The following is a 12,969-nucleotide window of genomic DNA, read 5'->3' on the forward strand; positions in this document are numbered from 1 at the left end:
TATCACTCATCAGGTCAGCAGTTCGAAACTACCAGCTGTTCCACAGGAGAAAGATGAGGCTGTCTGCTCCAGTAAAGATTTACAGTCTTGGAAACCCTGAACAGGGTCGCTATGAGTCGGAACCGACTCCATGGCACATAACAACAACAAACAACAAAAGGGTACATTCTGCAAGCTTGCCTCCTGGCCACCAGCACACAGCCTTTCTCATTCTGTGAGTTTAGAGTCCTCAGCTTCTCCCTTTCTCCATGTCCTCATCTCTGCCTCCTTCTCTGGTGTTGCTGCTTCTCTGGTTAGGGTCTCACATTCCACTCATGCTCTTCACTCTTGATGGTTCTTGGGTCCTCTGATCCTGGAATGCAAGATTAACTACTCCCTCCTTTCTGTTACAAAACTTCTACCTTTACATTTGTGACAATCATAATTAGTCATGGTAACAATTACCAACAATTACTATTGAATCATAATTCCATATCCCCATCTTTTGACCAGACCTGTCTAAACAAGATGAAAACTATTCAGTGGGGATTCTACCTTCCCCTACATACTCTGAAACTAAACTCCTTCTTGAAAACTTATAAGCCAATCACTTCGTGCCTTTATAGTCCCCCCTCCCCACCCCCACAATTTTAGGTAGTCAATGTCTAAGTTGCCCATCTCTATCAACCCTGTGTACAGAGGGGATGGTGAATGATACTTGATGTGAAGACTCCTTCTCTCATAGTTGGTATGTTGATGTAAGTATAGGCCATAAGTATAGGTCAGCTTCATCAAATTGGAGCATTTACACTTGTTTCCTTTGTCAAATATTGTTTTATCTTCCTCTAGTGAGGTTCTGATCATCAATCCATCAAAACTAGGTCAAATGGGTACTATCTGCAAGTTTGGGCATTCTTGTGTGTCTTTCCTCACTTCGTATCAGCTGGATACTTCACTCTCAGCTCTAGCCCACCATGGCTATGTCCTTGTAGAAAATTTATTTTTAATAAGTTTCTTAAAAGCATATGTATGCAGAAAGATATACATAGCAACATTTATAACAGTATAAATATAAAAGCAATTATAATAAAGAAATATAAGGGAAGTAGATATAGCATTAATTGCATCATTTACAGAGGAAGTTATTTTTAATAAATTTTTTTAAAGTGCATGTATACAGAAAGATATACATGACAACATTTATAGCAGTATAAATATAAAAACAATTATAATAAAGAAATACAAGAGAAATAGAGAGAAAGAATAAGTAAAAAATGGTTTTGTCTCATGCTTTTGTTATCTAGTGCTGTTATAACAGAAGTAGCATAAAAGGATGGCTTTGACAAATAGAAATTTATTCTCCTGTAGTCTAGGAGGCTGGAAGTCCAAATTCATGGTGCCAGTCTGATTTTCTTTTTCCGTTGTCTCTGGGAAAAGGTCCTTGTCATCTGTCAACATCTATAAGCCAATCATTCTTTGGAGATCTCTATTCTCAAGGTTGATTTAAACCACAAGATAGTGGTGGTGGTTGGATGCCACTGAAGCAGTCCCAAGTCATAGCAATCCTGAATAGGGTTTCTTTATGGAAAAAGAAAACCTCATCTTTTTCCCTGAGAGCCACAGGTAGATTTGAACTGCTGATCTTGTAGTTAACAGCCCAGCTCATAATCCACTATGCTACCAGGACTCCTTGAACAGCAAGATAAGCAGTTCAAATTCATGAGCCACTCCTCAGAAATCTGATACAGGGCCACTGTGAGTCAGAGCAGACTTCATGACATTTAACAACAGCAACAAATCATTTGTGTTGGGGTCCTGTTGCGGCATTGTAAGATAAGCACTTGACTGCAAGGTTGGTTTGAACCACAGTTTCGGTGGCTCTAACTCACCAGCCTCTCCTTAGAAACTATACAGGGTCACTATGAGTCAAAACCGGCTCAACAGCACGTAACAACAACAATACATGTGTCTTAGCACCAGTCTTCTCATGGGCCTAGGAGCTTTTCAGCACAGGGACCCCAGGTTCATAGAATATACACTGCTCCCTGTTTTCATCTTTCTTGGTGGTACTCTGGTCCCTCTCTCGACTTTTTAATTTAATCTCCTTTCTATCTCAAAAACCGTTAATTGAAGATACAACCTAATCCTATAGGTAGTATCTGCTTCACTAACCTGTGTCTAAGCCAGCCACATTAACATTATCTTCTTGTTGTTAAGTGCCCTTGAGTCTGTTCTGACTCACAGTGACCCTGTATAGGGTTTCTGAGGAATAGGTGGTGGGTTTGAACCACCAAACTTGCAATTAGAAATCCAGTGCTGATTGTACAGACCTAAACAAGTTGACACATACTTTGGGGGAACACAATTCAATCCATGCAATTGAATAGTAATAAAATAGTAAGTGATGCACATAAAGATTTTAATCACGTGTAACTCCCTACCATTGAGTTTATTCTGACGGATAGCAACCCTTGACACAATGGTTAAGTGCTCAGCTGAGAGGTCATTGGCTTGAACCTACCAGTCACTCTACAGGGGGAAGATGTGGTAGTCCTGTTTCTTAAAGATTGCAGTCTTGGAAATCCCATGCCCTATAGGGTCACTGTGTGTTGCTATGAGATGATGTTTTTATTCTTAATTGCCGTCAAATCAGTTTCGACTCATAGTAACCCTATATAGGGTTTCCAAGGAGCAGTTGGTAGGTTTGAATTGCTGACCTTGTGGGTAGCAGTCCAGAGCTTATCCTACAGCACCACACCAGGAATCCAATGAAATGATGAGTGACATGTAATTCCAGATTTCTTATATTTAACTATGTTGTTGTTGTTGTCACTTAACCTTGTGGATAGCAGTTCAGTGCTTATCCTACAGTGTTATACGAGGCCTCCATATTACACTAAAGAAACATGATTCAAAATTATATGTAAATATGATTTAAATTATGAAGAACAATAAGAAAAGTCATAAAGAAATACAAAACAATTTTAATAAACAGATAATCAAATTTATGGTTGTTTTCTGTTTATGCCTTTATTTTTTCTATAATCAACATAACTTTAGAATAATACAAAGCAATATATGTTTGTTTCAAAGTACGATATTTGCATGATTGAATTAAGACAATATAAACAAAGAAAGTAAGTATAAAATGTGAAAACAGTAGAGATCTTAAAGATCGCCTACTCTACATCTTTTTCCTTTAATGTGGAAATAATTGAAATTCAGAAAGGTGGAGTGACTTGTTCAGTTATACAATTAGAGTGTGATTGCAGATGTTACATTTTCATTGCAGTCTAACTTGTTAAAATAGCTGTGTTTTTCTGCAATACTGTCTTATGCATAGGTAATTATGAAAAACATAGCATGATCTTTTAGATATTCTCTTCTTTGGTGCCCAATGGGAATACACTCATATAACTAAGTCTTTGAAGGGAAACAATAGTTTTGACTTTAGCTATAGAACAGCACTGATATTTCTGAGATGGATTTTAATCAAGATTAAATATAGCTAATATCGGCCGATTGAGTGGTGTTAGAGATTGTAGTTAATACTGTACAACTATCATTGACTGACAAGAAGGTGCTGTTTGTGGTTGGACCCATAGACAACTCAGAAGAAAATGAGAATATCATGTTTAGAATGTATAAACTTGCTCTAATAGGTATTCAGTATTAACCTTTTTGTATTATTTTTATTTCTCTTTTCTTCCATTCTTTGTTTCTATGAGGGCTTATTGGAACAATTCCAGTACTAGTCCTGGTGTGGCACTGTAAGTTAAGTACTGGATTGCTAACCACAAGGTTAGTGATTCAAACCCACCAGCCACTCGTCTGGAACCCTTTACAGAGTTGCTATGAGTTGGGAACAGACTTGATAGCACTTAACAACAACAAGCAGTTAGCCTCACCTTAGTAAATGTTTGTGGGTCACACAATACTCTCAGGCTCCACTGTCAGGGAGTCCATTTTGACTCATAGTGACCCTGTATATGGTTTCTGAGGCTATAAATCTTTCAGGGAGCAGAATGTCTCATCTTTCTCCCACAGAGAGGCTGGTGGGTTTAAACTGCTGACCTTGAGGTTAACAGTCCAGTGTTTATCCTGCAATGCCAACATAATAGTCATATTTATTGTTTTCAGGATGGTTACTAGAAAATATAAAGTGTAGCTTACCTCTAGCTTCAAGACCAGTATTGGCTCACACACCTCACCTGTGACTGGAAGAAAACAGCATTAGTTTGCTTCTCTATTCCAGATTTAATTTATCTTGCTATATATACTATTTCTTTATAAGTCACCCTAATGTATTTATATAATATACCATACCATATCAGTTTCTGTACAGTTGATTGATACTCATGGAGACCCTAAGAGTGTCAAGATAGAACTATATTTCATAGGGCTCTCAGTGGCTAATTTTTTCTTTTTTAAGTTTTTATTGTGGAATGAGTGAAGATTTACAAACAAGACCATCAGGTTTACATTCAACAAATCATACACTTTATTTCATCTCAATGATTGAAATTCCCTCCATGCAACAACGGTTATCCCGCTTCCACCCTGTTGTTCCTATTTCCATTCTATCGACTACTCAACGACACTTAACAACATCAACATCTTCCACTCTTTGGGTGTGCCCAAACTACCAACCTTTCAGCTAGAAGTGGAGCAATTAATCATTTGCACTTCCTGGGGATTCATTTATAAAACATGTTTTTGCATGTCGTCAAGTCAATTCTGACTCCCAGCAACCCCATGTGACTGAATAGAACTGTCCCACAGGATTTTCTTGGCTATTCTTTATGGAAAGTGATCCTAGGTCTTTGTCCTGTGAATGATTTAACCAAAAACATAGGCATTAGACCAATTCATACAATTTATATCAACAATATGAAAATGACAAAATTAAAAAAGAACTGAAGAGCTCCTTATACATTCTGTTTACTCAGTTTGGCCATATGGTAGATGTTGTGGCTTTAAAGACTATGAAGATGAAGGGACAGACTTTGTTACACTTAAAGAACTAGGCTCATCCACAAATGTCTTGAGATAGTTACATGGTTTTTCATTCTGTGGGAAACCAATGTGAATCCAGTATGCAAAACCAGGTTCTGATATAATTTCTAAAATGCATGGCACTTTTGCTGACAAAGAGAGGAACAAAGAAAAGAAAAGGCCAAAACGTTGGAACAAACTTCAACAACCACAGGCAAAAAGCCTGGTCAGAGAATACCAAGTTCAGCTGACTCCCAAGGAAACTCAAAGCTAAGTCCTCGCGTTCCTGATTACCCTCCAAACTACATTTTATTCCTTAATAATTTACCAGAAGAGACAAATGAGTTGATGTTATTCATACTGTGTATCAGTTCCCTGGTTTAAAGGAAGTGTGCATGGAACCTGGGAGGCATGGCATTGCTTTTGTTGAATTGGAAAATGATGGGCAGGCAGGAGCTGCCAGAGATGCTTTACAAGGATTTAAAATCACACCATCCCATGCCAGGAAGATCACTTATGCCAAGAGATAATATTTGGGATTGTCTTCTTCAAAGGACTCTACTTTATTTATAATGTTTGCTTTGATAACTCTTGGTCAGGCCATTTTATTGTAGGGCACAGGAGGACAGTGAAAGTAAAGCTCTTGTGGTGGTGGTTATGTGCCGTGGAGTTGATTCCGACTTATAGTGACCCTAACAGGGTTTCCAAGGCTGTAAATCTTTATGGGAGCAGAAAGCCTCATCTTTCTTCCGTGGAACAGCTGATAGTTTTGAACTGCTAACTTTGAGTTTCGCAGCCCAATTCCTAACCACTATGCTGTCAGAGACTTATTTAATTACCTAGTCTTTCTTTAGCCTTGGAGTTCTGGTGTGGCGCTGTGGGTTAATGCATCAGACTGCAAAGTCATTTGAACGGCAAGGTCGGTGGTTCAAACTCACCAGCTGCTAGTTGGAAACCCTATACAGGGTTGCTATGAGTTGGGATTGACTCAACGGCACTTAACAACAACAACTTTAGCGTTACTGGGTTGTGAAATATGAAGGCCTTAATTTTGTAAAATAAACTTCTATTTGTATTGCAAAAAAATAAATAAATAAGAAGAAGATGGAAGGTATACAGAGTTACGGTATCAAAAAGAAACAGTTGGTGTGCAACCATTTCAAGCGGTAGTATATGATCAAGAATGAGTGGTACCGAAGGAAGACGTCCAAGCTACCCTGTTAGGGTCACTGTCAAAAAACAAAGCTACAGGAATTGAAAACATATGAATTGAAATGTTTCAACAAACTGTATCAGCACTCTATCTATGCCAAGAAATGTGGAAGACAGCTACCTGGCCAAACAATTGGAAGAGATCCATATTTGTGGCCAATCCAAAGAAAGGTGATTAAATGGAATTTGGAAATCATCTAACAATATCATTAATATCACATGCCAGTAAAATTTTACTGAAGATAACTCAAAATGGTTTCAGCAGTACATCAACAGGGAGCTGCTGGAAATTCAAGCTGAATTCAGAATAGGATGTCATTGCTGACATCAGATGGATCTTGTTTAAAAGCAGAGAATACTAGAAAGATGTTTACTTGTGCTTTATTGACTATGTAGAGGCATTTGGCTGTGTAGATCATAACAAACTGTGCGTAACAGTGTGAAGAATGAGAATTCCAGAGCACTTTATTGGAACATTGACCAAAAGGCAGTCATTAGAACATAACATGGGGATATTGAATGGCTTAAAATCAGGTAAGGTGTGCGCCAAGGTTGTATTCTTTCACTATACGTATTCAATTTACCTACTGAGCAAATAATCTAAGAAACTGGACTATATGAAAAAAAATGTGGCATCAGGATTGCAGGAACTGTTTAACAACCTGCAGTATGCAAATGTCACAAGCTTGCTTGTTAGAGGTGATGAAGATTTGAAATACTGATGAAGATCAAAAACTACAGTTTTCAGTATGAATTGCACCTTTACAAACATTATGCCACCAAACATCCTTCCTATAGCACTCTCTGCTTCTCTATTGGTTTCAATAATCTATTGCAGTGGCCCACTTGAAACTCAGACACCGTATTCGCAGTTATGGAGTTTATTAGGGACATTTTTTTGTTGTTGTTGTTAAGTACCATTGAGTTAGTACCGACCCATAGTGACCCTGTATAGGATTTCCAAGGAGCAGCTGGTGAGCTTGAACAGCCCACCTTGCAGTTCAAATGGCTTTGCAGTCTGGTGCATTAACCCACAGCTCCACACCAGAACTCCATTAACAGGTTACAATTCAGGGTTAAGGAGGTTCAATGTGCAGAGATCTCAGGGTCCAAATGATGTGCTCCAGTCCTGGTTCTTTCTTCACTTCCTGATGGTAGTGCTTTCCTTGCTCCCCTCTCCTCTCCCCAGCATCTGCCCTGTGCTTCTAATATGGCTCATGCTTGACTTGTTGGAGTTTCAGGATTTAACAATTATAGTTAACCCTGTTAACCACTCACAACAGAATCATAATCCAGTCAGCATCTTCTCTCATCTTCTTTTACCCAGACCCATCAGGGCACAAATGTTGTTTACAAAGACTATGGTTAGAAGAGACATGAAATCACTGTGTCACACACCTCAGTGTAAAGAAAAAAACAATCTGTACAACTGAACCAATAAATACGATGCATCAAGAAAGGACTAAAGTTGCTGAAGACTTCATTTGCTTGGGTCCTCAATCAATGCATATAGAAGAAGCAGCAGTCAAGAAATCAAATGAATGCAAATGGATGGCACAAGATTTCTTTAAAGTGTTAAAGAGAAAATATGTCATTTTTAGAACTAAGTCCAAAGTCCTGCCCAAACATGATATTTCCAACCGTCTTATATGCAGGTGAAAAATGGACAATGAATAAGGAACACTGTAGAAGATTTGATGTATTTGAATTATGGTGTTGTCAAAGAATTTTGAAAATACCATGGAATGTCAGAAAAACAAACAAATCTGTCTTGGGAGCGGTACATCCAGACTGTTCCTTAGAAGTCAGAATGGAGAAACTGAAAGCATGACCAGCACTCGTCTGTCAGTTTGTCCTACTGTAATGGCTTGTATGTTGCTGTGATGCTGGAAGCTACGTCACTGTTATTTTAAATACCAGCAGGATCTCCCATGGCTAACAGATTTCAGTGGAGCTTCCAGACTAAGACAGACTAGGATGAAGGAGAGGCAGACCGCTTCTGAATGGTTAGGCACTGAAAACCTTATGAACAATAGTAGAGCACTCTCAGATTTAGTGTTGGAAGATGAAAACTTTATCAATAGTAGTACTCTGGACATATTATCAAGGGAGACCAGTTCCTGAAGAAAGACATCTTGCTTGGTAAAATGGCGGGTCGGTGAAAAGGAGAATGACCCGACAAGATGGATTGACGCGGTGACTGTCACAGTAAGGATAAATGTAACAATTGTAAGGATGGTGCAGGACTGGGCAGTGTTTCATTCTGTTGTTCATAGGGTCACTGTGAGTCAGAACCAACTCAACTGTACTAAACAACAAGGTACAATGCAGACACTAATTATGATATATTCAGAACCCAAACAATATGATAGTAATACAACACTTTTGAACACATTCAAGTGTTATATGGAGAGAATGTTTCATCTTTTTAGGAACTCAAGGCATATTTTACTGATACATGTTCCATGTTGTTATTGTTACATGATGTCTAGTAGGTTCTGACTCATGGTGACCCTATCTAAGGTTTACAAGGAGTGACTGGTGGGTCTGAACCCAGTTCAAACTGACTTTAAAGTCCAATGCATGATCCTGCAACGACATACCAGCACTCTATACATGCTCCATGTTATTGTTGTTAAGTGGCCTCAAGTTGGTTCTGACCCATAGCAACCCTGTATAGGGTTTCCGAGGAGCAGCTGGTGAGCTTGAACAGCCGACCTGACAATTCAAACAGCTTTGCAGTCTGGCTCATCAACCCACAGTGCCACACCAACTACAATAAAATTTGAAAATAAAGATTGTATCAACCACATTCTCATATTGAATTGTTGCAACTACATTTTGAAAAAGAAAATAATAAAATGTTAAATAATCACTGCCAACAATCCACATAAACAAACTCTGTCTCTTAGAAATCAAAATGTGTCTGCTAAATACCACCGAGATCAAATTATAAATTCAAATGTTGATTCTATCTAGCTTGGTCAGGGTGTAGGAAAGTGGGCATGAATATACACCATTGTGTGATTTAATATCAACTTCCCTGGAGTGCAATTTAAGAGTACTTATCAAAATTAAACATGTATATAACCCTTGTCCTAGGAAACCCACTGTCTGGAATCTATTATAGAGAAATAATTGCACTTATTGGCAAAGATACAAGCACAGGAATTTATAGCTTTTTGTTTTATGCAGTGTATGTGAATATAACAATGTTTGAATGAATAAACTGATTATTTGCAATCATTAACCGTGGAAAGTGGGTTTTGGGAGAGGTGAGAGGAAAAGACTTATTATTTTTGTTACATATTTCTACATTGTTTGAAATTTTATAATTAATAGAAAGCAATAAGATGGTGATGCTATATTCAATAATGGAATACCTAGAATGCAATCATAATGTGATTGAAATTATAATATATGACTAATGATCTGTTTGGATCCCAGTGGTTCCATATGATGCTAAGCACTGGACTGTGAACTACAGGGTCAATGGTTGGGGCCTGACAGCCACTCCAAAGGAGAAAGATGAAGCTTTCTGCTCTCATGAAGATTTAAACCTTTACAGAGTCCGAACAGACTGGAAGGTACTTAACAACAGTGATCTAATTGACCCTGATTCAGACCCTTGAGTGCTAACATTACACTACGCTGAATAGAAATATGCAAACAAAATATCAATGGTAGAATTTGAATGTGAACAAAAAAGCCACACTAAGAAGAAAAAGAAAGAAATTTTACAGCTAATGGTTTAGAAAACACATTCCAAACTTTGGTTCAATAAAACGAAAAATTAGTTTTCAGGATTCCATTCTGGCTATGGTATTACAGTATGTGTTGATTAGAGACTGTGATGCCTGAAAACTATTTTTGAGGTCTAGAGAAAATGTTGTTGTTGTTATTATGTGCCGTGGAGTTGGTTCTGATTCATAGCGACTCTGTACAGGGTTTCTGAGGTTATGAATCTTTACAGGAGCAGAAAACCTCATAGTTTCTCCCACGGAACAGCTGGTAGTTTCAAAATGCTGACCGTGAGGTTAGCAGCCCAATTTGTAACCACTACGCTACCAGAGCTCCTAAGAGAAAATGTAAATACCCAAATTTAAGAATGAAAAGTAGGCTATAACCAGAGAGAAAAATTATAAGGCAACACTTTGTATACATATAAGATCTCTTACTTATATGCCTTCATGAATGCATGAATTTAGGATAAAAAGAACTTACAGATTCACGGCACATAACAACAACAACAAACCTTTAACAGCCTAAGAACTATTAGAGGTTCCAAGACTTATAATCCAAATAGGATTATAAACACAAGCATAAAGGTTAGGATTTACAACACATATTTTGGAGAAGAGGTGAACACAATTTAATACACAGTAATTTTATAAGGAACATCTCCACCCAAAGTTGCATTATTCCTCACAAGGAACATTATAACATTTCCTTTACAGTTAAATAATAATAAAAAGAATAATACCCTTTCTAGCAGCTGGTAGATTCCTACTCAAGAGCTCTAACCTTCTTCATCCTGCTGACAGAACCTCAGTGTGATTCAGGCACCAAATGGCCATGTGCTCTTTGAGACACTGGGCTCCCCTCCCCCTGCCCCAGAGGGTTTGTCTTGACTGTTGGCAGATGCCATTGGGTCAACTCGGACTCACAATGACACTATACACAACAGAAGGAAACACCTACCAAACCTGCACCATCCGCACAATTGTTAAATTCGAACTACTTGCTCCAGCTGCTGTGTCAGCCCATCTCATTGGAGGTCTTCCTTTTCTTCACTGACCCTCTAATTTCCCAGGGATGGGTACCTTCTAACAGCGTGTTCAAAGTTTGTGAGGCAAAGTTTTGTCATTCTTGCTTCTAGAGATCATTCCTTGCTTCTTTATAAGGGGCATTCTGGCTGTCTTGACTAGTTTAAGCCAATCCCAGTGAAATGCTTTTCACCTTTGCAAAGACTGCTTTAGGAAATGGCTTAAGATAATTTTCTGAAATGGATACGTGAAAAGATGTTTATTGTGGGTCTTTTGACAAAATGGGTCAAGACTGAGGCAATAAAGTCTCTCTATTCTGGGTACAATTGTTAAGTGCCCTCAAGTTGGTTCCAACTTATAGTGATCCTGTATAGAGTTTCTGAGAAGCTGCTGGTGGGTTTGAGCCACCAATCTTGTGGTTAGCAGTCCAGTGCTTTTCCCACATCACCACACCAGGATTCCAATCAGACTATAGTATTACAGTATGCTTTCGTTTGAGAATGTGATCCCTGAACGAGCAGAAGCCTTTTTACAACCACTGTGTTTTTGTGTGTCTAAACTCCTAAGGATGACAGAGAGTAAAGATAGAAAGAACCTGGATTTTTTTTTTTTCCTTCAAGTTCTTATTGTGATAGTTTACATGTGAGAACATTGATTTTACACCATTATTTCATTGCAATGATTATAATGTCCTCCGTGCATCATCATTCAACAGTATTCACTTCTATTCCCTCTGTTTTTTTTGTTTTTTTTTTTTGGGGGGGGGCGGGGGAGGATGTACACAAAAACACTCAGGAATTATAATCATTTAAACCACCAAAGTGTATGTTCTGCAAGCCCATTCCTGGCTGCCAGCACTCAGTCTTTCTCTTTCCCTGAGTCTAGAGTCTTCAGCTGCTCTCTCTCTCTCCATGTCCCCATCTCTGCCTCTATTTCTGGTGTTGCTGTTTCTCTGCATAGGGTCCTGCATTCCACTTGTGCTCTTCTCCCTTGATGGTCCTGGAGTCCTCTGTTTCTGGAGAATCTGGATTTTTAAATGGAATTGCAAGGATACATTAACCAGTCCTGTAATAACCTTATTTTAATGTTTAGTGATGTGGGCTAATGAGTTTTATTGTTTTTGTTAAGTGTCCTTGAGTTAATTCTGAATCATAGATGACCCTCATCTTGCTAAAGCTACCTTTATTTGGGATTTCAGTTAAGTAAAGTCAAAGCCATTTATATACCCAAATTTACTAAACTATTTAGTAATGTTTTAGAAGTTTTTGTTTTTTTGGTCGGCAGTTAGAAACTACCAGGTGTTCCGCGGGAGAAAGATGAGGCTTTCTGCTCCCATAAAAGATTTACAGCCTTGGAAACCCTGTACAGGGTCACTATGAGTCAGAACCGACTCTATGGCACATAACAACAACAACAACAAGTGAAATAGGTATAGCAACATCTAACTTTCAGAAAAAGAAGGAAATCATTAGTGGTATTTGCAGCCATTATCCTAGTCCACTTGGAAAACTCAAGTGAATCTTAGAAAGTTATTGATGTCGGATGGATATCTCTGAGACCATTTCCAGTTGCAGACTATCCTTTAATTTGGATTTATATTTAGTTTCAGGCCGCACATTTATAGGAAGAACACCTCAAGAGTGACATGCCTTCTGTGTATCATCTAAGAAGTACATAGTAAGGCTGTGTCTTTACAGATGATGTTGACCTTGCTTTCTTGGTTCCTGTGTAGATTTCTTTACTATAAAATTACAACTTTTTCTCTCATAATTAATAAATATTTTGTGCTGAGGTACTTTGAGACTATTTGAGTATTTTGTTTGTCCTCAGACTTTCACTTTATTATTTTTATTAGTCATTAGATGATCTTTCCTAAACAAATATTCCTATGGTGTTCTCATGGTAATTTTCCATGTCCCCCATTTCATCTACATTTGTTAATTGAAATTCTTTCATATCTCTAGCTCTATATCTAATGTAGAAATCCTGGTGTGGTGCTGTGGGTTAATGCACTGGA

General features: G+C 38.2%; 1 pseudogene; it reads left to right on the forward strand.

The window, feature by feature from the left end:
- LOC102824060 overlaps positions 1-5,504 on the forward strand; it is a 99,020-nt pseudogene extending 93,516 nt beyond the window's left edge.
- The last annotated feature ends 7,465 nt before the right edge of the window (positions 5,505-12,969 follow it).

The sequence above is a fragment of the Chrysochloris asiatica genome, unplaced genomic scaffold (genome assembly GCF_000296735.1).
Source record: "Chrysochloris asiatica unplaced genomic scaffold, ChrAsi1.0 scaffold00040, whole genome shotgun sequence".
Taxonomy (NCBI): domain Eukaryota; kingdom Metazoa; phylum Chordata; class Mammalia; order Afrosoricida; family Chrysochloridae; genus Chrysochloris; species Chrysochloris asiatica.